This window comes from Schistocerca piceifrons, chromosome 1, assembly GCF_021461385.2.
Source record: "Schistocerca piceifrons isolate TAMUIC-IGC-003096 chromosome 1, iqSchPice1.1, whole genome shotgun sequence".
In the NCBI taxonomy this organism is placed as follows: domain Eukaryota; kingdom Metazoa; phylum Arthropoda; class Insecta; order Orthoptera; family Acrididae; genus Schistocerca; species Schistocerca piceifrons.
This window is the reverse complement of record NC_060138.1, coordinates 557,918,733-557,944,105: the sequence shown is the minus strand read 5'-3', so window position 1 is coordinate 557,944,105 and position 25,373 is coordinate 557,918,733.

Below are 25,373 nucleotides of genomic sequence, written 5' to 3'. Positions count from 1 at the left end.
AAAATAATTCCCTATTCTTTTTATTATTTCAATGTCTTAAATAATGCATCATTACAGGTTCAGTCAACAAAGCATCTGGCTGGTGTTCTTGTATTAGAGTGTAATTCTGGTTTCCTTACGCAATTATAGTATTTCTATTTTTTTAAATTACTTCAGTATAAATGGTATTTAAAATTTCTTATCTTATTGAAAAAGAACCGTGCCAGATGTGTACGTTGAATCACACTTCCACACACAGAACAGCTACATTTGTGCTTGTTGTTTCGTAGGTTTTATAGTTGCTGGGGACTTAATTAATTAATTGTGTTAACGGAAATTTTCATTTCATTCTTTGTTGTTATTCTATGCAGTCAGATTGCGTACTAAAACTAGTCAGGGCCAACCGTTTACGAGACTGCGTAACCGGCAGACTACAGATACAGAAGACTAAAGAGAGACAATTTCTTTCGCCTGCTGGTTCTCCACTTGATATTTGCGTTCTTATTTTATCAATTGTCGTTTCGATTTCAAAGTTTAAGTAATGAAGCCATACTTGATTTCCAAAATGTAATGTTTCGATGCCATTGTGATTTCTTGGTCAACTAATTGTGCCCTTTCTCCTCCAGGAACGAGAGATTTAAACGATGTGACATGTGACTAGTAGAAAGTGTTGGACGCCTGTCACGCTGGAAGAAATAAAGCCAAACTTTTTTAATTTTTTTTTTAGTCATCAATCTTCTCATTCGTAGGCTGAGGCCGCCACGTTGTCATATGCTACTCTCTTCATCTCAGAGGAGCACTTGCAACCTGCGTCCACAGTTGTTGGACATATTCCAAACTCTGCCTTCCTCTACAATTTTTACCCTCTACAGCTCCCTCTGGTACCATGGAGGGTGTTCCCAGAACCCTTAAAACATGTCCTTTCGTCATACCCCTTTTCCGTGTCTCTGTTTTCCATGTTGTGTCTGAGGAGAAACTGCTCATTCTTCACCTTATCAACGCATCAGATTTTCACCATTCTACTGTATCACCACGTCTGAAATGCATAATTATCTTCTCTTCCCACTCTCCATCATTAACTACCGTGCCATGCTGTGCTACAAATGTCTATTGTGGGACATGTGTTCATCCAGTTAAGTTCTATGTCTCATACAGGTAGACTTATCTTGGTGAGGAATGCTCTTTTTGTCAGTGATAGTCTGGTTTTTATGTCCTCCTATCTCCTTCCGTCATGGGTTACTTTGTTTCCTAGCTAGCTTCAACTACTTCGTGATCCCCAATTCTGACGTTAAGTGTCTCCCTGTTCTAAATTCTGCCTCTTCTCATTGCTTCGCTTTCTTCGGCTTGCTCTCAGTCCGTATTCTGCAATTATTAAATAGATCTTGCAGTTCCTCTTCGCTCTGACTCTGAATAGCAATGTCATCAGTGAATTTTATCGTTATCTTCTTTTCCCACTGAGTTTTACTCCGACACATAAACTTTTCTTTTAGTTCCATTCTTGCTTCTTCATTGTACAGACTGAACAGTACGAGCGAACAACTACAGCGCTGTCTTAGATCCTTATTGGTGCAAGCATTTCATTCTTAGTTTTCCAGTCTAATTGTCCCCTCTTGGTTCTTATACATATTCTACATGACCAGTGTTTCCCTATAGCTTACATTTTCTTTCCTCAGAATTTCAATGTTCTTGCACCATTTCACACCGTCGAACGCTTTTTCTAGGACGACATATCAAATGAACGAGTCTTGATTTTGTTTAGTCTCGCGTCCATTATCAAATTCAACGTCAGAATTGCCTCTCTGGTGCCTTTCCCTTACCCAAAGCCAAAAAGATCGTCATCCAACACATACTCAATTTTCTTTTCCATTCTGCTGTGGATTATTTTTGTCAGCAATTGGATGCATGAGCTGTTAAGCTGATTGACGATAATTCTCATACCTCTCGGCTCTTGAAATCTTTGCTATTGTCTGGACAATGTTTTTCCGGAAGTACGATGGTATCTCGCCAGGCTCATATATTCTACATTAACCTGCATAGTCATGGAATACTGTGTACCCCTTCTGCCTTTTTTCGAAGCATCCATTAAATTCCGGCTCTTGTAAGAGGTATGCGCTGCTTGCGATATAGAATCGCTGACCAGAGAGCAGTGTTGACTGCAGTACGAACTGTGTAATTGTAGCAGTTAGTTGTGGCTAGTCGCTTGTCTGAGGTTGTCTGCGCTTGTCTGCAGTCTGTTCTGGTCGGGAATCTGGAGATGGAGTACTATTGTATAAGGTAAAGAAGCAGCGTCGCGCATATCTAGTAATACACTCCTGGAAATGGAAAAAAGAACACATTGACACCGGTGTGTCAGACCCACCATACTTGCTCCGGACACTGCGAGAGGGCTGTACAAGCAATGATCACACGCACGGCACAGCGGACACACCAGGAACCGCGGTGTTGGCCGTCGAATGGCGCTAGCTGCGCAGCATTTGTGCACCGCCGCCGTCAGTGTCAGCCAGTTTGCCGTGGCATACGGAGCTCCATCGCAGTCTTTAACACTGGTAGCATGCCGCGACAGCGTGGACGTAAACCATATGTGCAGTTGACGGACTTTGAGCGAGGGCGTATAGTGGGCATGCGGGAGGCCGGGTGGACGTACCGCCGAATTGCTCAACGCGTGGGGCGTGAGGTCTCCACAGTACATCGATGTTGTAGCCAGTGGTCGGCGGAAGGTGCACGTGCCCGTCGACCTGGGACCGGACCGCAGCGACGCACGGATGCACGCCAAGACCGTAGGATCCTACGCAGTGCCGTAGGGGACCGCACCGCCACTTCCCAGCAAATTAGGGACACTGTTGCTCCTGGGGTATCGGCGAGGACCATTCGCAACCGTCTCCATGAAGCTGGGCTACGGTCCCGCACAGCGTTAGGCCGTCTTCCGCTCACGCCCCAACATCGTGCAGCCCGCCTCCAGTGGTGTCGCGACAGGCGTGAATGGAGGGACGAATGGAGACGTGTCGTCTTCAGCGATGAGAGTCGCTTCTGCCTTGGTGCCAATGATGGTCGTATGCGTGTTTGGCGCCGTGCAGGTGAGCGCCACAATCAGGACTGCATACGACCGAGGCACACAGGGCCAACACCCGGCATCATGGTGTGGGGAGCGATCTCCTACACTGGCCGTACACCACTGGTGATCGTCGAGGGGACACTGAATAGTGCACGGTACATCCAAACCGTCATCGAACCCATCGTTCTACCATTCCTAGACCGGCAAGGGAACTTGCTGTTCCAACAGGACAATGCACGTCCGCATGTATCCCGTGCCACCCAACGTGCTCTAGAAGGTGTAAGTCAACTACCCTGGCCAGCAAGATCTCCGGATCTGTCCCCCATTGAGCATGTTTGGGACTGGATGAAGCGTCGTCTCACGCGGTCTGCACGTCCAGCACGAACGCTGGTCCAACTGAGGCGCCAGGTGGAAATGGCATGGCAAGCCGTTCCACAGGACTACATCCAGCATCTCTACGATCGTCTCCATGGGAGAATAGCAGCCTGCATTGCTGCGAAAGGTGGATATACACTGTACTAGTGCCGACATTGTGCATGCTCTGTTGCCTGTGTCTATGTGCCTGTGGTTCTGTCAGTGTGATCATGTGATGTATCTGACCCCAGGAATGTGTCAATAAAGTTTCCCCTTCCTGGGACAATGAATTCACGGTGTTCTTATTTCAATTTCCAGGAGTGTATATCTGAACTGTCATCCAAATGTTTTAAAAAATGTCCTAATAATAATTTTGGTAATATAAAATATTTTTTTAAAAAAAGCATTGATTAAAAAAAAATCAGTTGCTTACTTTCACAAATCACTAAAGTATAAGCCAGCATTGCACGGAGCTGTGCCAAAAATTTTTTTAGGTAAGAGCAGATATATTCGCCGTTTTTTTTTATTGAGGTAAGAATTTTTGCCTTTTATTCAGAATGATCTTACAGGGCCACGACGCAGCACTGCTGTCGTCCAAATTTTACCAGGTTACTGAATTTATTTATTTACTATGAGGTTTAGGAATTTTTCTGTTTCGAGCTTACATTAAATGAGAAAAGAATTTTGTGGGTATATTAAATGTGAATGCATTTGTGCACGGAGATTATAAATGGGAACCAATTTTGTTCTGAGGTCGCACAAAAATTAGAATAGCTATCCATAATAATTATTTTAATTTCAATTTAAAATTTTGTGGGGAGGTTACACTCTTAACAGCGAATCCAAATTCCATTCTAAAGTTGTCTACACCGTCTGTCTTACTTGATCTTAAGTCGTCCAGACCTCTTTTCAATTCAGATTCTAATACTGTATCCCCTATGTCTTCCCTGTCGACTCCTGTTTCTCCCTCTATGACGTAATCAGGTAAGTCCTCCTCGACACAGTGGCCTTCAATGCACTCTTTCCACCGACCTGCTCTCTCTCCTCTGTGTATATCACTGGAAATCACATTGCACTCTTGTTGTTACCACTCTTACTGTTAATTCCACCTAAGGTTGCTTTTCCTTTTCGGATTGCTGAGTCTGTCTTTCCGACATTTTTGTGCAGCCTTTACGCCTTAGCTTCCCTGCAACTTCCTACTGTTTCAATTCTAACTGGCTTGTGTTTTTGTATTCCTAATTTTCCCTGACTATTTTTGTACTTTCGTCTTTCGTCGATCACCTGAAGCATTTCTTCTGTTACCCACGGTTACTTTACAATTACCTCCCTTGCCGCAACGTTTTCCTTTTCAACTTCCATGGTTCTTCTTTTTATAGATATTCATTCGTCATCGACTGAAGTGCCTACTGAGTTGTTATAGCGATGTCGATACCCCCCACCCCCCGATAACGTACGGCTAATTTCTTCCTACCTTAATGCTAGTGTATTCCACTTCTTTGCGCGTTGATTCTTCCATACTAGTCTTTTAAACACATTTTCCTCTTCATTATTACTGAACGGTGACATGAATCTGTATTTGCTCCTGGGTACGCCTTCAAATCCGTCGTCTCATTTCGGAATGCCTTTGACGATGATGCAATCTAAATTGTACAGCATTGTGAGTGCGTGCGACATACTCAAACGATAGAATAGAGTTGACCAAAGAATCACAAACTCGTATGAAAAATTTTAATATGTAACTTCAGTCATATTTCACAACCCGAGCATTAGAACATGAATGACAACCTACCAATAAATATTTAGCAACTGGAATACTAGCAGTAGAAATAAAAAATTAAACCTTTAGCCAGCTGTATCTCTGTAACCAGTGAAAATTGAACATATATTACATGCAATATTTTATTCGAAATACTGTAAAAGACCTCCTCGAAAAATATTTACTAATCCTCCTGAATCTCCTTGTGTGACCATACGGTACCCACAATTCTGTGGATGTCATAAACTAGCTTAATAACACTCCAATTGTTAAATTTCAATGACAAGCATCTGTCGCGAAAGTGGCATCCATTAGGCTATAAAAAACATAGCGTATGTGAAACACATTTATTTATAAAAATCTTAATACTGCGTCTGTATATTATTTCTCTACATAATCTTCACTCTGATTTAAGCGTTATTCATATGTCTGCCCATAAATTCTACTTTCTGAATGTTATGTAACCTAGATTGCAAGACTCCGAAAGTTTAGTGGTGATCTAACGCGGAAACTTGACGGTTGAAGTATCGTAAAACATCAGATTTCGAGAAACATTTTAGATAGCTTCCTCTATCAGTTCGTTGTTGATTGCCAGTAGACAACAGCTTTTCAGATTATGAAGAATATTCGTCTTTCCAGTCATGAGAAAACGATTCCACTGACACACAGACCTTACGTATCACGTTTGATCGGTATAATGCGCTAAATTCGTGATCATTATCAACGGCTTTGATTTTTTCGCCCCCAACAACTGTATTACGGAACGGATTTTCCATTTGTGAAATTTTCAGCATCAACACTCATTTTTAGCGGCTGCTGTGTTCAGACCAGAAGTTGCATGTCCTTCTCGACATAGCATCTACACTGACCTCCAGCGTAAGAATGTATGTTAATTGAAAATGGAGATTACTTTCATATACGCAGAATCCAGACAACACGATAGAGGAAAAACAGAAAGAGTTCGTCGAAACAAGGCTATAACCGTTACGTCATACTAGGGTTCGTAATACAGTATAGTACTCTGGTAGCGATATAATCGTCCATGACACTTCCATTCTAAAGTGATGTCCCACAACAGATACATGTTAATAATCATGTCGTGCTCGCTGTAACTATATATATATCTCTGTCAAATTACTTGTGTCATTACTTTATTGTCAAACAATAACTTAAAGATGCTTTAATTTCTTCAGTCCCATTCGACATTCAAGATACCAGTTAAGAAGAACATTTGCAACCATCTCGTACACACGTGTTAGAAAGAAGGGCTGTAAACGACAATCAACTTGCAGAGCTTCGGTTTACTACCTCGTGGATACTGGAAAGTAACTGTTGTAACACTATTTAGGTCTGTCCTCTTCCGTTTTCCAAATAACTGAGGTCAAAGTTCATTATGCAGGTTCCACTTCGGGCTATGTGAGACATTGAAACAATCGAACGAGATGTTATCTTTACATACGAGTGCCTAAATTTTACATTTTATAATTTACTAAGGAATTAGAAACGCCAAAGAAACTGGTATAGGCATGCATATTCCAATACAGAAACAAGTAAAATACAACGCTGCGTCAGCAAAACCTATAAAAGACAACTAGTGTCAGGTGCGGTTGTTAGATCGGTCACTGCTGCCACAACGGCAGGTTATCAAGATTTAAGTGAAATTGAACTTGGTGTTACAGTCGGCGTACGAGCGATGGGACACAGCATCTCCGAGGTTGCGATGAAGTAGGGATTTTCCCGTAAGACCATTTCGTGAGTATACCGTGAATATCAGGAATCCGGTGAAACATCAAATCTCCAACATTGCAGGAGCCGAAAAAAGATCCTGCAAGAACTGGACCAACGACGACTGAAGAGAATCGTTCAACGTGACAGAAGTGCAACACTTCCCCAGATTGCTGCGAATATCAATGCTTGGCCATCAAAAAGTATCAGCGTGTGAACTATTCAACGAAACATCATCAATATGGTCTTTCGGAGCCATAGGCTCCCTCGTGTATCCTTGATGACTGCACGAGACATAGCTTAACGCTTCGCCTGGGCTCATAAACCCGACAATAAACTGTTGTTGACTGGAAACATGTTGCCTGACCGAACGAGTCTCGATTCAAACTGTATCAAGCGGATGGACGTATACTAGTATTGAGATAACCTCATGAAACCCTGGGCCCTGCATGTCAGCAGGGGATTGTTCAAGTTAGTATTTGCAATGATGTGGGGTGTGCGCTGTTGCAGTAATATGGCACCCCTAATACGTATAGATACGACTCTGACAGTTGACACGTACGTAAACATCCTATCTGATCACCTGCATCCGTTCACGTCCATTGTGCGTTTCGACGGACTTCGACAATTCCAGAGGCACAAAGCGACACCCCACACTTTCAGAATTGTTACAGAGTTCTCCAGGAACAGCCTTCTGGGTTTTTCCGCTGGCCGCCAAACCCCCCAGACATGAACATTATTGAGCACATCTGGGATGGCTTGCAATATGCTGTTCAGAAGAGACCTCCACTCCCTCGTTCTCTTACGAATTTATAGACAGCCGTGCATGATTCATGGTGTAATTCCCTCCAGCAGTACTTCAGACATTACTGGAGTCCTTGCCACGTCGTGTTGTGGCACTTCGTGCTTGCGGGGGATTTGCACGATATTAGGCAGGTATACCAGTTCCTTTGGCTCTTCAAAGTAGTAATATCAATCCGTTGCCGATACACTGTATTTAGAAAAATTATAGTCTTTTTACACTTAACAACACTGGCTAAAACTAGGAATAAGCCAGATATACACGTACAGGGTGGTAATGGGTAAAAGTTCAGATATTTCCGTTGGTGACTGAGGACAGTGTGCTGAACAAATCATGCCAGAATTTACATCATTTTCAGACTAATATATATATATATATATATATATATATATATATATATATATATATGTTGAGAGTCGTATGTTAAGAGCAAGCCATTTAACGTTACTCTTGTTGGAGTGTGGATGTACGGACAGCCAGGTGTAATTCATTTTGCGGGCCAAGTACGTCCACCTGGGAAACATCAGGCCGAAAAATTTGTGACGAATTTCTGGGAAGACTGTTCGACCTGCAGAGAAAACGACACACACACACACACACACACACACACACACACACACACAAATACACACACTTACCAGCCACAGCCCACTGCATGGTAGGATAGCTTCTGGTGGCGTTGCTCCGGACGGGTGACACAGTGAGAAAAGTATGTAAGTCTAACAGAGATGGTTAGGGGATTACACCAGCGAAGATAAGCGTTGTAAATGGAGCAATCCGCTTCAATAAGTGACTGTGCCAATAGGGAGATTATTATTACTCAGAGCCAGTGAACGAGCACGTCGAAAACGGTGAAACTAGTCGAATATTTACTTGCTACTGTCGTGAGCAGCTGCGGAAAGTGGAAGAAGGGAAGTGAAACTACGACTAGCCCCTAAGTGGTAGGACGATCACTACCCCACACAGAGTGTGGGATGTGTAGGCTTGTCTGCTCTGAGGCACCCCTGGCGAAAGAGCACAATGCCGTTGGACAAATATGTGTTTCGGAGCAGATCAGTGAGCACACACAGTTGAACAAAGGGCTCCACAGCGGATGACCCCTGCGTGTTCACACGTTAGCCCAACGACATCATCACTTACGTATGTAGTGGGCTTGGAATCACCGTGATTGGACCGTGTCAGCTCGTCGGATGAACCACATTTTTCCTACACCATGTCGATGATCGTCTTCACAAATGTCGTCATCCAGGCGAATGCTGCTCGAAACGATCACCCTGACACGGATGCAGGCTGGTGGGAGCAGCATTATGCTGTGACAGACTTTCTCCTGAGCTTGCATGGGCTCTGTGGTAATAATCGAAGACATTATGTCATCTGAGGACCACCTGCAGTCCTTCATGCTTGCTGCCTTCCCTGACGACGGTGTCATGTTTCATCCTTATAGCTGTCAGTGTCTCGAAGCCAGAATCGTGCTACAGTGGTTCGAGGAGACTCGTAGAGAAATCGCATTAATGTTTTGGACACCAAATTCGCTTGATGTGAATACGACGTTTGCCCTCCGGATCGCTATCACACGCAAAAATCAGCAGTCAATTATTTACGGAAACTACATTACTTGTGCGTAGACACCTTGTGCCCCATAGCCTCACAAATCTACCAACGAACTATGGAACGGATGATAAGCAGAATCGGTGGTATTTTATAAGGATGGCCCAACAATGCAGGTGGTTATAAGGTTTTGGCTCGTCGATGTGTATGCAATGAAGAGCCAAAGAAACTGGTACACTTGTCTAATATCGTGTAGGGCCCCAGAGAGCCTGTAAACGTGTCGCAACACCACGTGGCGTGGACTTGACAAATGCCTCAAGTAGTGCTGGAGGGAACTGACGCCTTGAATCCTGCAGTACGAGGTGGTGGAGATCTCTTGTGAACAACACTTTACAAGTCATTCAGATATGCTCAATAACGTTCATGTCTGGGACGTTTGGTGGCCAGGGGAACTGTTTAAACTAAGAAGGGTGTTCCTGGAGCCACTCTGTAACAATTCTGGACGTTTGCGGTGCCGCATTGCCTGCTGGAATTGTCCAAGTCCATCGGAATGCATAGTGAACATGAATGGATGTAGGTTATAAGACACGGTACTTACGTACATGTTACTTGTCATAATCGTGTATAGACATGTCCAATATCACTCCAACTGCACATGCCCCACACCATTACAGAGCCTCCACCAGCAGGAACAGTCCCCTGCTGACATGCAGGGACCATGGATGTATGAGGTTGTCTCCACCCCTGTAGACTTCCATCCGCTCTATACAATATAAAACAAGAGTCGTCCAGGCAGCTATATGTTTCCAGTCATCAACAGTCCAATGTCGGTGTTGACGAGCACTGGCCTAGGTGTGAAGCTTTGTGTCGTGCAGTCATCAAGGATAGAGTAGTGGGTCTTCGGCTCCGAAAACTCAAATCGATGATGTTTCGTTGAATGGTTCGCACGCTGACACTTATTGATGGCCCAGCATTGAAATCTGCAGCAACTTTCGGAAGGGTTTCTTTGGCGCTTCGGTGTATATAATGTGAAATAGATCCATCGATAATAGTCCCATTTTGAGACCCCTTGTAAACACGAGCTATTCGAAACTTCACCTAGCTCTTTCACTTTCAACACCTCTCCATATATTTCGGCCTTTCGTTGAAACTTTCCTTAAATTGTGAGCTGTAACTGAAAATTAGTCGTCAATCTATGTCTGCAAAGAAATACTTCTCATGACGTGGGTCATTACTTTCCGTGCCTTGTAAACACGAGCTATTTGAAACTTTACCTAGCTCTTTCACTTTCAACACCTCTCCATATATTTCGGCCTTTCGTTGAAACTTTCCTTAAATTGTGAGCTGTAACTGAAAATTAGCCGTCAATCTATGTCTGCAAAGAAATACTTTTTATGACGTGGGTCCTTACATTCCGTGACAGCGGGCTGTCTGTTGCCACGACATGAGTTGCTCAATCCTCTTCTTTTTCCTGTGCCTTTGTCCCGCATTTTCGCGGGTTAGGTATGGCTGTGGACGGATTTGGCGCTGTTAGTTTAAAGGGTGGCCGGGTGCCTCTCCTGTCGCCAACTCGTTACCCCGCCGGCAGAATATGTTTATCCCAACCGTTTGCGTGCAGTGTTATTCATACGAAAGTGGGGGATAGATATCTAAAAGTTTTCCAGCAGTGTAACTGATGCGGTATTTTAGTATCAGTCCGGTATTCATCTGGATGTAGTTTAGAAAACCGCCTAAAGATCACATCCAGTTTGGCCAATACACCGAATCTTATCGTTAATTCACCAGGTGACACACCTCCCACTCGTGGAAGCGGCACTTTAACGCGCACGGATTACGTGAATTAGACAATCGGTTACTATTCATTGTTGCTTCTCATAAAGTAACGAACAAAACACACCCAGCTGCCTTCAGATTTGGTACCGTGAGCGGAACACGCAATCTGGGAACACGTACACGTCATTTGTTGATGTGTCATGCCCCATTGTCTTTAAATATTCCCATAGCTAGAAATTAATGCAGCAAGCTCAAGTGTACGGCGACGCCATGCTAGTGAACTTCGCTCCTTAAATGTTTCTGTTACATACCACCATACAAGGTGTCAGACGAGTACATATGGGGGAAAAGCAACCAGTAAAACATCACAGACATCAGCCGAAAGAAGTGGGCAGGAGGCTGACGTGCCTCTGCTGCCTGTCCTGCCCTCACCAAACGCCTCACGCACTCGTGACATTGTTGTCAAGACAGCGTGTACTGTTGCTCCGTCTTGTTGAAAATACCAAAATTGTCATTCATATTTTGTGTGTTGATCCACACATGGATTAAACAGTTCTTGGACATACCGGTTAGTATTAGTTTCATGAAAGAATCTTGTGCAAATACCGGTCATTACACACCAATCATCAGTCTTGAGATAATGCATCGCCTCTTCAAAATAGTAATGGGGATTTTCTAATGCATAATATTGCACGTCCTGTGAGTTCACATATCCTGACAGGCTGACCCAGGCCCCATATGAAGAAATAACATACCGGGGATCAAAAGGTTATTTTTCCACTTCGCTCAGAGTCCATGCTCAGACTAGTGACAGCAGTCAATGTATGCATCTAAATCGTGGTTTCCAGCATTGTCTGTGATGGACAATCCTTCTGTTTATTTACAAGAATCACTTCAGCGTAACGCTTACAGTTAATTTCTGGGTTAGTTTCATTTTATCCATCCTATACTTCGCTCCCTTTCATTCACTGATAAACAGTCTAGCTACGCGATCGAGAAACACGTGCATCTTAAATATAAACTTTCCACTCGCGGCGTTAATTCGTGGAAGCTCTATGTTGCAGAAAACACCTTCTAACGAATTAATCCTAAAAGAAAACTCTCTAAATCTTTCCGAAGTCTTCTCCCTTCCAAAACAACCAGCCACTAAAAATAGGCTGTATTCTTGTGACCCACCAGATGTAATTACAGCCATCTTATTTCGTCGCTTTTCTATCCTAATTCTCTCGGGTCTGAAGACAAAGACCTCCTCACTACTTAACACCTCAGTCGCATGCATGTCACGTAAGCATACGACGCGTTCCGCAACTTCGAATAAAAAATTCTTCGCTTTTGGTCGTGTCTAATTTCCTATTGTCTTGTCTCAGTATTCCGGAAGCATCTTTTCGCCTTATCCGTTTAGTCTCGGAACGGAAGTACTGTGCCACTCTTGTGATAGAGTCGTATTTATATGAGATTTTTGTCTTTATCATTGTTTTGAGTAGGCCAAACTACCTGCGTATGACTTCAACAGGTACTACACAGCAGTGTTCTGATGAGCACCGCCATGTAATTGATACTACCCTTTTAGACGGGCTGATAACCAACTCGTTGCTTTCAGCCTCACACTTGGTAAAAGCCAACTCAGCTTCGCTTTTTTTTGGCAACTATCTTCGTTCTTTCTAATGTAACATCGTAGCTGTTCTATTCATCGAACAAGCAAAGACAAAAGCAAAGGGAATCTTCAACTGTGTGATTAAAATTCACTGTGGAAGGATATCAATGATATGATCCTCTGATGGCAACGCAATTCGCAGTTCAAGCAGAATTGGGGGATCTGTTGAATGGGATGGTCTGAGTACAGGATATGGATAGAGAGAAAACTGGAAAAAGACGAAAGTGGAAGTGGTAGGGGTGAGAATGATGAGAAACTTGATAATAAATTGGTGATCACGAAGTAAACGATTTTACGGAATTCTGCTACCTTGAAAGCAAAATTATCCATGAGGGGCGATGCAAGGGGGTCATATAAAGCAGACTGTCACAGGGACAGAGGGCGTTCCTGGCCAAGAAAAGCGTAGTGGTATGAAACATACGCCTTAATTTGAGAAAGAAATATTTCAGAACGTACTTTTTGAGTACAGCATTGTATGGTAATGAAACATGGACTGTGGGAAAACGGGAAAAGAAGGGACCGGAAACATTTAAGATGTGGTGCTATAAAAGACTGTTGAATATCAGGTGGACTGTAGAACAAGGATCGACAAGGTTTTGGGCATAATCAGTGAAGAAAGAAACGTAAGGAAAACATTGAAGAGAAGAAGAGACACAGTCTTAAGCTGTGTGGTAAGACATCGTAGGAGAACCTCCATAGTACTAGAAGGAGCTGTAGAGAGTGGAATCGGAATACATCCACCAAATAATAGAGTAGGAAGGGTGCAAGCGCTTGTCTAATATGAACAGGAATCGCAGGAGATAAAATCATGGCGAACTGCATCAAACGAGTCAGAATTATTATGACCAAAAAACGAAAAAGGAATCGACATTTCAGGCATTCTTTCTGAATATTGCCCAAGGATATGAGGGTAGTATCCGTGTCAGAAGATCAAAAGCGCTGAACACCGTTTGCTCTAATTTCAGTATTTTTTCGTGTCTCTTTTTCTATTCATATTCATTCGTCCTTTTTCAATTAGTTCACTACGGTTGCCTACAGTGGTTGAAATAATCTGATCGGAAATACGTCATAATTTCTTATTTTCTTTTCTTTAACGTCCTGATTGTAAGATTATGTGGTAAGAGCCTGAGAGGTACTCTGTAGGCCGTATCAGACAACTGAAACATCTTCCGTATATCGTCTGTTGAGCATAAAATATTCTGCTCGAATAACGGACGGTATAGCATGTTTGAGCCGTTAAGTGAGCCAAGAATTGTGAAGATCATGTCAGCGAAATACCGATGATATCGAAATGCTTCGTCTCTAGCGATATCGTCCTTACTGGCCTGGTAACTGCATAGGTGGTATTTCATACAGCTGTAACGCTGTCTGCCGATGTTGCTGGCGATACGAGCCGGAGCTGCGGCGGCGGCGTTAAGGTTTACCGCCGGACGTGACCCACTTGGACAAAACTGGGAGGCAGTAGCCGCGGTCTGATATACGCGTGAAAATTGCTCCGGGCTGAGCAATTTTGGCGCTGGGGCACAGTGGAATATTTCAGTACGTGACGCGGTTCTGGGAGGAGCCGTGCTTTCATTAGAACGGCGGGACCTTGTTCGTGCCGTTCCGTTTCTCCACAAACACGAATCTTGGGAGAAGGGAGAATACCTCTCCACGTTTTAAATTCAGTTCTTCCCCTCAGTCTTCGCAGAGGCCGTCCACCGCCATATTTCTGTACTCCCCTGTTTAATAAGATAGAACTATGTGACACGGTACGTCAAAACGTTTCTTCCGCTTTCATCTTGTAGCGCTCCTTCGATTCTACGCACGGTGGCTGTGACCGTCAACGCCACGCGGTGCCAGCGTACATCATGAAAAATGCTATCTGTTGTGGTAGCTAGAAATCTTTCAGGAAATGAAATCGCATGTTGGAGTCGATATTGGATTAATTGATTTATGTAACGAAAACAAACACGAAATAAAAACAATGTAGTGAAACTCTTAAAAGTGTCGTATTAAAGGATGGAAACGGTGAAAATCTTGTCTGAGTGATCAAGTCAGAGATTTCTACTCGGTACAAAGAGCAGAGGAAAAGATGTAAAAATGGGCACAGGTGTAAGTAAATACGGGCACCACTCTCCAGAGTGTATGGGAAGTACCAGAGTGTATGGGAGGTACCACAGTCTGGCGACCAGGACCGTTAACGGCGATTGCAGTGAGCAGTTACAAATATCGTTTCAAGCGCTGTGGTCCCAGCGTCAATTATTGTGCGATCTCGTGTTTGTTTTGGACTTTTAAAAGTTTCGCAGCTACGTGAAATCATTTTCGTTTCTTGTCCTTATTGTTAGTTAAACAAGTTATTAGTGAAATCCGGAAAACAGAACCTAAGCTGCTTTTTACTCACGAAGTTAGTTAGACACACCTTTGGGTTAGATGCGATTGTAGCGATGTTACAGTACCAAAGTGACGGGGGGTGCGGGTAACTCTCTGCCCGTCTTTTGTAAATATTGTAATTTAGACTGATATTTCATTCTTTAAAATTCTGCTAAAAATACTCTTTTTTATTGTTTCCTTTGCCAGAATTTATAATTATATAATTATTTCCAGCTGAACTTAATCTGCGAATTTAAGCCTAATGGCGGTTGACATGAAGTCTACCTTCGCAAGCAGCGACATTGTCGAAAATAAAACAGTGACCCTACTATACGAGAATAAATTACTTTACTTTACGCCTATGGTCACAGACTTTTTGTCAACAGATTAAAGGTTTTGCTGCATAGTTGAAGCGCACAAATGTATATGTACGTCAGTACTACTTTTCATTATGGTCTATTTAATTGTTTTAAGCTGTAGATAATCTGCTACTGTATTTATGTTTTCCCATATTTTGGTGCAGATCTGAGGACGGTCGTTATAAATCGAAACCCGTAATCTTTTGACAAAATGTTTTCGACCATAGACGTAAAGTAAAGCTAATTTATTAAGTCTACCTCCTTGGTAGCAGATGTGACTTGACAACGAATGTTTACTCTGTAAACTATAATATTTCAGCAGTGTAGACCCTCTGGTCATTAAATTTCCCTGTGGGGGTAGTAACAATGATCTCAGCAATGTTTCATTTTCCTTGGCTTTCTGATTCTTTCTCTTTCCTTCTTATTAGTGTTGTTTTGTCCAGCGTTACAAAAAAATGGTTCAAATGGCTCTAAGCACTATGGGACTTAACAGCTGAGGTCATCAGTCCCCTAAACTTAGAACTACTTAAACCTAACGAACCTAAGGACATCACACACATCCATGACCGAGGCAGGATTCGAACCTGCGACCGTAGCAGCCGCGTGGTTCCGGACTGAAGCGCCTAGAACCGCTTGGCCACCGCGGCTGGCTCCAGCGTTACAGACAACTGTGATTGAAAGTGCACCATCGCTCTCTTACTGAGGGGGGAGTATCAGATATTTTAGAATAATCTTCAGATTCTAAAACTGAATTTGGTGACAGAGATGAAGTGGTGAGTGAAACTGAAGAGGAACGTGTTGTGCACGAGGAACCGGGCAGTGATGATGTACAAAAAAACTCTGAAGACAAACTCCGGGCACCTGCAGCGGATGATGACGCAGATGTTGAGGTCAATGAGAAGTATATTACAACCACTGGAGTATTTTTCACGTCCGAACCTCCTCGTATCACAAGGCAAGAAGCACAAAACGTAGTCAAATAGCGAGAAAGCGTAAGAAATGAAGGTCAAGTAGTGTCAGTAAAAGAATCGTTTGATAAGATTTTTTTTTCTGCAGCAATTGTTAACATCATAGTAAAGCATACCGATAAAGACGCATTGAGATAGAATTCACCCAAGACAGACAAGATTTGAATTCATGTTATATATAGCGTTACTTATTATTAAGGGGAAGGAGGGCGATAGTAAATCAGCTATTCCCAATTTGTTGTCCAACACTTCAGGAATATTTGTTTATACTGCTAGTATTAGTGTAACTACATTCCGTCAGCTTCGTAAAATTCTAAGATTTAATGACAGGGAAACGCGAAATGAGCCCAGGGAACCTGACACGTTTGCTAAGTAGAGATGTATTTGATAAAATGTATGAATTACAGCCAGAATATTATTCTGACGGTACGCACACTGATATTGATGAGATGATGTCTTTATTCGGTAGCAGGTGTCCAAGGCCTTCACCAAGGAAAAACCTGCGAAGTATGGTATAATAACACGAACTCTCAAAGACTCTGCCATATATGTTCTCAGCGTGAAGCAGTTCGCGGAGAACAAAAACAACAATCAAATTCAGCTGCAGGTGAAGTGAAACGCCTGCTTTTTACTATATGTAATTCAGGGCGCAGTGCCACAACAGACATATATTTCACTTTAGTTGATTTGGCCGAAGATTTGTGGAGGAGTCACGAGCTAACTCTCGTGGGAACATTAGACGCAAACAGGAAGCATATACCTCAAGAACTGAAAGACGTTTCAAGAAGAGATATTCGAGGAAATTTTCTTCAGTGTTTCTAGTACCCTAAATGTCACAATTTCTTATATCCCCCGTGGAAAACCTAAACAAAAAGAAACCTTCTGTTGCAATAGGCTCAACATTACGAAGTGGTAATTGGTCCGCGTACTGACATTAAAGAGCAAACCATCATAAATTTATATTATAGTGAGACGAAAGGCGGTGTTCACACAATCGATAAAACGATGAGGAAATTTTCATCTTAAAGGGCTACAAGAAGGTGGTCGCTATCTATTTTCGATACTCCTATGGACGCAGCAGCGTTAAATGTTTATACATTGTTTCTGCTCAACTTCCCAGCGTGGAATGAGACAATATCGAATAAACGACGGCTTTTTCTTCGAGAACTGAGACTACAGCTCACGAAACCATACGTAGAAGAAGATGCTACGAGTATCACAGGATTGTAGAATAGTGTGGTTTAAGCCATGGGAGTATTCTCGGATGGAATATGGAACAGACGTTCACTGCAAGGGAAGCTGAAAGAGGAAGGGGAATACGTCATTTGCGTTGCTGTGAAAGGCATCTACATCTATATCCATACTCCGCAAGCCACCTGACGGTGTGTGGCGGAGGGTACCTTGAGTACCTCTATCGGTTCTCCCTTCTGTTCCAGTCTATTATTGTTCGTGGAAAGGATTGTCTGTGTGCCTCTGTGTGAGCTCTAATCTCTCGGATTTTCTCCTCCTGGTCTCTTCGCGAGTTATACGTAGGAGGGAGCAATATACTGCTTGATTCCTCGGTGTAGGTGTGTTCTCGAAAGTTAAACAAAAGCCCGTACCGAGCTACTGAGCGTCTCTCCTGCAGAGTCTTCCACTGGAGTTTATCTATCATCTCCGTAACGCTTTCACGAATACTAAATGATCCTGTAACGAAGCGCGCTGCTCTCCGTTGGATCTTCTGTATCTCTTCTATCAACCCTATCTGGTACGGATCCCACACTGCTGAGCAGTATTCAAGCAGTGGGCGAACAAGCGTACGGTAACCTACTTCCTTTGTTTTCTGATTGCATTTCCTTAGGATTCTTCCAAAGAATCTCAGTCTGGCATCTGCTTTACCGACGATCAACTTTATATGATCATTCCATTTTAAATCACTCCTAATGCGTACTCCCAGATAATTTATGGAATTAACTGCTTCCAGTTGCTGACCTGCTATATTGTAGCTAAGTGATAAGGGATGTTTCTTTCTATGTATTCGCAGCACATTACACTTGCCTACATTGAGATTCAATTGCCATTCCCCTGCACCATGCGTCAATTCGCTGCAGATCCTCCTGCACATCAGTACAATTTTCCATTGTTACAACCTCTCGATATACTACAGCACCATCCGCAAAAAGCCTCAGTGAACTTCCGGTGTCATCCACAAGGTCATTTATGTATATTGTGAATAGCAACGGTCATACGACAATCCCCTGAGCACACCTGAAATCACTCTTACTTCGGAAGACTTCTCTCCATTGAGAATGACATGCTGCGTTCTGTTATCTAGGAGCTCTTCAATCCAATCACGCAATTGATCTGATAGTCCATATGATCTTGCTTTGTTTATTAAACGACTGTGGGGAACTGTATCGAACGCCTTACGGAAGTCAAGAAACACGGCATCTACCTGGGAACCCGTGTCTATGGCCCTCTGAGTCTCGTGGGCGAATAGCGCGAGCTGGGTTTCACACGATCGTCTTTTTCGAAACCCATGTTGATTCCTACAGAGTAGATTTCTAGTCTCCAGAAAAGTCATTATACTCGAACATAATACGTGTTCCAAAATTCTACAACTGATCGACGTTAGAGATATAGGTCTATAGTTCTGCACATCTGTTCGACGTCCCTTCTTGAAAACTGGGATGACCTGAGCCCTTTTCCAATCCTTTGGAACGCTACGCTCTTCTAGAGACCTACGGTGCACCGCTGCAAGAAGGGGGGCAAGTTCCTTCGCGTACTCTGTGTAAAATCGAACTGGTATCCCATCAGGTCCAGCGGCCTTTCCTCTTTTGAGCGATTTGCATGGGGGCTTAATTAAATTTATGATTGAAAATGATTTTTTCTTTTTTAGTAGCTGTCTGTCCGATTACGTAAGTCTCGTAAACGGCTGGCCCTGACTAGTATTATTACTCTATCTGACTGCGACAAACAATGTAAGAAGATTTTCGTAAACACAGTTAATTAATTAAGTCCCCAGCAACTATAAAACCTACAAAATCCAAGCACAAATGTAACTGTTCTGTATGTGGAGTGTGACTCAACGTACGCATCTGGCACGGTTCTTTTCCAACAAGACAAGAATTTTGATACCAATTATACTGACGTGACAAAAGAAATTTAGAAAAACTGTAATTGCGTAAGAAAACCAGAATTCACTCTAATATAAGAACACAAGCCAGATGCTTTGTTGACTGAACCTGTAGTGACACATTATTTCAGATACACGAATAATAAAAAGACATTGTAAGTTTTACCTTCATATATATTGACGAAATGCACACAATAACATCTGCTATCTCTCCCATCAAATAACTGCATAAAACATGGAACAACACTCTTTACTACAACATCTTACTCCAACTTCACGACAACCACGAGCTCTTAACACACACTGTCTTCAACGAACTCTCAACAGGCACTTACTGCTATGACTCTCAACAACCACTGTCCTTTCCGATCTCTCCACAAGCACTGACTGCTATGAGCTCTTAACACGCACTGTGGAGGCGGCTTAATAGTACTCTTTGGCGCAATCTCTGGCGCAGTGGCACAGTGTAGCCACCTTTCATATGCCCCTCCTCCACAGGCCAGAATTTGATGGTATTTTTGCCAGCATTGGTGGTGAAAATACCACCAAATTCGTCCAGAAAATACAGACAAAAATAAAAGATAATATTAATACCTAAATATCACATAATTAGTTAAAAATTTTGGCTTTGCACTGACCTTCACTAACCTAATAAATAAAATACAGTAGGCAATACAAATTCTTTTCATACATGTGGCTTTACATAATAGTTTACACAATATACAAAAAAATCAGTTTATACAAATGTTCACATAAAATGCTTTCAATGATTAGTTTATACAAAAAAAAGATACTAACAGGTGACATCTTTTCAGTAGAAGCAGTCCATCAGTTGCACCCAGTAAAGTTTAGCAGGTAGACCCAGCAACAAGTCACATTAGTTCAGTAGAAGCAATCCATTACATGTACCCAGCAATGTTAAGCAAGTGCAGACACCAACAAGTGACTTCATTTCAGTAGAAGCAGTCCATCAGTTGCACCCAGCAATGTTGAGAGCAGGTGCAGACGCCAACAAGTGACCATCATTTCAGTAGGAGTAGTCCATCAGTTGCACCCAGCAAAGTTTAGCAGGTACACACAGCAACAAGTCACATTAGTTCAGTAGAAGCAGTCCATCAGTTGCACCCAGCAATGTTGAGAGCAGGTGCAGACACCAACAAGTGACATCATTTCAGTAGGAGCAGTCCATCAGTTGCACCCATTAAAGTTGAGCAGGTGCAGACACCAACAAGTGACACCATTTCAGTAAAAACAGTTCATCAGTTGCACCCAGCAATGTTGAGCAGGTGCAGACACCAACAAGTGACATTAGTTCAGTAGAAACAGTTCTAACAGTGGCACTCAGTAAAGTTCAAGAGGTACACACAGCAACAAGTCACATTAGTTCAGTAGAAGCAGTCCATCAGAGGCACCCAGCAATGTTGAGTAGGTGCAGACAGCAACAAGTGACTTCATTTCAGTAGAAACAGTTCATTAGTTGCACCCAGCAATGTTGAGTGCAGGTGCAAACACCAACAAGTGATATCAATTCAGTAGAAGCAGTTCTAACAGTGGCACCCAGCAATATTGAGTAGGTGCAAACAGCAAAAAGTCACATCTCTCAGCAGAAGCAGTTCGACAAAATTCACTAACACTGATCACACAGTTCATCAGCAGAAATTAAACATGACTAAATGTCACACATCATGTTGAAAAGTGCAGGTAACAGTTCAGAATATTTATCTTCACTAATCAGACAGTCCAGGCATGAACAATAGTTTGAATGCACATACAAATGCTTTTACAGTAAGATACAAATCATAACAAACACACAAATGATGTCAGATAATTTTCATATTAACTATTACAAATACACAAATACCAGTAAACCTATAATATTTATGGGTGTCAGTGCAAGCCACTACAAACAAATAAAATAATATTTAGGAGATAGGTGGTTAGGATTAGGAAAGGAAAACACACTAAACACACTCACTCATCCTTCATCCACATTAAGTACTACTGTGTAATTGAATAGTGTTAATTGTGTAAATGTAATTCTGTCAAAATCTGATGTTCATCATGTGTATCAAGTAGTACTGGCAGCAATGTATAACAGTCAATAATAGTTAGTCAACGTCATAGTCATCATGTCAAGACCAATGTTTGCCAAGCCAGATCAAATGTACTGTTGTTGAACAACTGTCAGTGAGCCAAGATATGCAATTACTTCCTCTCTCCAAAAAAAAAGTATATACTGCTAGTGATTTCACAAAGTGTGTGTATAGGCTATCTTCCTTCTACTTTAGTGTTCTAGTCTGCTATCTTCAACCTCCTTGTTCCATAAGACCAACAAAAAAAAATATGCTCCTCACTTACTTTACCTCTTATACACCAAAACTCCAATAATCATACCTCAATAATACCTCTTCAATACGTCTTATCATTAATATCATTTACCTTACCTCTTGTCCACAAAAACTCCAATAATCATACCTCAATAATACGTCGATAAATATAAACCTCAGCACCAATATCATTTCACTTCCATAACAACTCAACTTCATATAATCTCTATACCTCAATAATACGTCGATAAATATAAACCTCAGCACCAATATCATCTCACTTCCATCACAACTCTTTCCTCTAGTCAGTCTCCTCGAACAAGTACAGATAAAATCCTAATGCAACTTCAAGTCAGCATCCCATACAATCCGAAGACACATTGTCAACACACAACTTCTGTGTAATCCATCTGACCCAAATTTTCTACTCATTATAAATTATAAGATACATTTTGGTTCCTTGTCCATCATTAAATAAAAGAAATGCATACCTGACCTCTAACAGACTTAGTTCGGATAACTCTCAGTAATTAAGTACGATTACGGAGTGTGAATGATCATAATATTTCACAGTGTGTACACCACTTCAAGAATTATGGCAGAAGCAAACATGTGGAGTATTTTTTGTGTCAAGTGTCACTTCCTATTTCAATTGCTCACGAAAAATGCAGTGTAATAACTATTAATGGTCTAAACCTAGTATTGGTATGTCATGTCGTTAGCTTCCTTCCTATTAGCATAAATTTATACAGCTTCCATAAAACCTCAGCTCATGTAACTTCTATGACTTTCTTGTACTAATGTCGTTCGTCGAATTATAGCAGTTAATTTTTTATCTTAAAAATATAAGGCACTGAGCGTAAGCAAAACAAGCAATAGCGAGTAAATATACCAGTAGAAAACAGAATGTCAACAAGTGTATGCAGCACAATTCTTACAACGAGGCTCTGCCAAGCGAATAATCTATCATTAATACAGTAGTGTGACCTAAACTCTATGTTCATACACAGTATATCAGCATTTCTATACACCAAATTAAAGAGTAGTTATGGCAACAAAACAGAAATGTGTAAATATGCAATCCATACAAAAGCAGCAAACATATATCTTACGTAATAAACAGGTCATTAGCATCATATCAGCATACGCAAATAAATGTTCATATGTAATCTTAATAAGTAAACATGAAGGCGCAAGCAGATAGATCACAAAGTATAACATACATACATAATCACAGTCGGCACAATTAATCAGGTTACAATTATAATTTAAATAAATAAGCACAGCAGGAACATAATAGAAAAATATGACATCAGTGAAAATGCATAGCAGCCAAGCGATGCATAATATATACAAGTCACAACCCAGTTCATTAATCAATAATTGTCAAAATCAGTAAATGTATACAAGCACGTCGCTTCACAAGTAAATCCATAGAACATGAAATTAGCACAAAGTATGAATCACGTAATCGCGAGCAGCAAATTACGTCTAAAGTACGTACCTAAGTGGAAATATGTTACCTGAAAAATGAACTCAATTAACAGTTACCTTTTTTAGTTTATTAGTTTCTTCTTCGAAATTACATTCTTCCTGAAATTTTCTCGATAGCAGGTCGTCTTAACGTCGGACACGCACAGAATTTACCTGAAGTTCTTAAATACTTTATACAACCGTATCCTGCAAAATACTGAATGTTAATAACACAATTCCTTATAGCTTTATACAGAATTTAGTCGGAGAAATTAGACTGTGTATTTGTTTACGGCTGTCAGTGCATTCGCACTGAGCGCTCGATCAGCTGTGGGCGCGTGACGTAGGAAGCAATTGTTTGCGGTCAACGACTGCCTTGTGCGGCGCGCAGACTTGACTGTTGCTTTGAGTATGTGCCGCCGCCAAAACACAGCGCGGTATCCTTGTACTCTCGGCATGTTTACATCTAGCTGTTAGTTTCTCACAAGTATGTCATTCCACAAAAATTTTAACATTTGATATATGATGTATTCCTTTAGAGCGTCGAGATTTAAGAGTTTCTACTTCGACAGTGTTATCATGAATAATTTTGCGAATTCTATATGGACCGTTATAAAGCAGAAAAATTTTGCGACACAAGCCTTTTCCTTTGTGAGACAAACGGTGGGACTTAATTAATACCTTTTGACCAACTGAAAAAGTTTTTTAAACGACCAGGACGTTTCGCTGATTTCTCTCTTCTAGCAGCCGCAGATGCAATATTTTGTAGAGCCAGGTTAACAACTTCAGAATGCCGCAGTTTCCGTGAAGGCGGAAAAGGAACGATTTCCGAAATGCGATTTGTTGGTACCTTATTTTTTTAATATCAATAGAGGCGGTAAAGAAGTTGAGTCATTAGGAAGTTCATTCAGAATATTTTGAAAAATATGAAGATACTGATCCCAAGTTCTGTGATTCTGATGACAATAAAGACGGCACAATTTATTGATTTCCTTCATCCATCTCTCTGAAGCGTTAGATTGAGGGTGAAAAAGTGAAATGAAGATTGGTTTAATTTTACGACGCTGTAGAGTACGAAGCCAAATTTTAGAGCGAAACTGTGATCCATTATCTGATATAACCTTATCAACATGACCAACTTCTTTAAGAAAATGTTTGATAAAAGCGTTAGATACTGAACGAGCTGTTGCTTTGCGTAAAGGTGTAAAACACACATATTTTGATGTCAGTTCCACTGCTACGAAAATGTACGCAAAACCATTACTAGAACGAATCACTGGACCAAACAAATCGACTGCAGCCATCTCCTTTAATTTCGCTGGAATGATGGGAAACAACGGTGCTCTGTGAGAAATCGTTGGAGGCTTAGCCATTTGACATAATTTGCATTTGGCAAGAACAGATCGAATACGTTTTTCCATATTACTGAAGTAACAATTTTCTCGTAATTTATGAAAGCATTTTCTGGGACCAAAGTGCGCATAACTGAAATGCGTATACCAAATCAGCTTATTAACCCACTCATCAGGAATACAAACTAACCAAACGGAGTTGTCGACCGACTTTCGTTTAAAAAGAATGTCATTGCGGACTAAATAATGCTGTCTAATCGCTACGCTTTCCTTTCTCCTCCACTTCTCCTTAATGTCCTTCCAGATTGGATCCTTATTTTGCTCCTTAGCGATGTCCTGGAGCGAAGACGAAATAAAGTTCTCAAACGCAACACCTTGAATATACATCAAACAAAAATTGTTTTCCTTGCAGTCCTCTTCAGCACTGTTTCAAACCCATAGGTGCACGTGATAAAGCATCGGCAACAATATTTGAAGAACCCTGTATGTAAACAATACTAAAGTCAAATTCCTGTAGGTACAACGCCCATCGTGACAATCTGCCATGAGTTAATTTTGTTGACATAAGAAATTCCAGAGCTCAATGATCGGTATAAACCTTAGTATGTTTGCCAAACAAAAATGTGCGAAATTTTGTGAAAGCCCAAACAACAGCCAAAGCTTCAAGTTCCGTAATCGAATAATTCTTTTCGGATTTAGAGAGAACACGACTTCCAAATGCAATAGTCTTCTGTACTACAACGCCGTTTTCTTCTATCTCTTGAAATAAGTGTGCCCCTAGGCC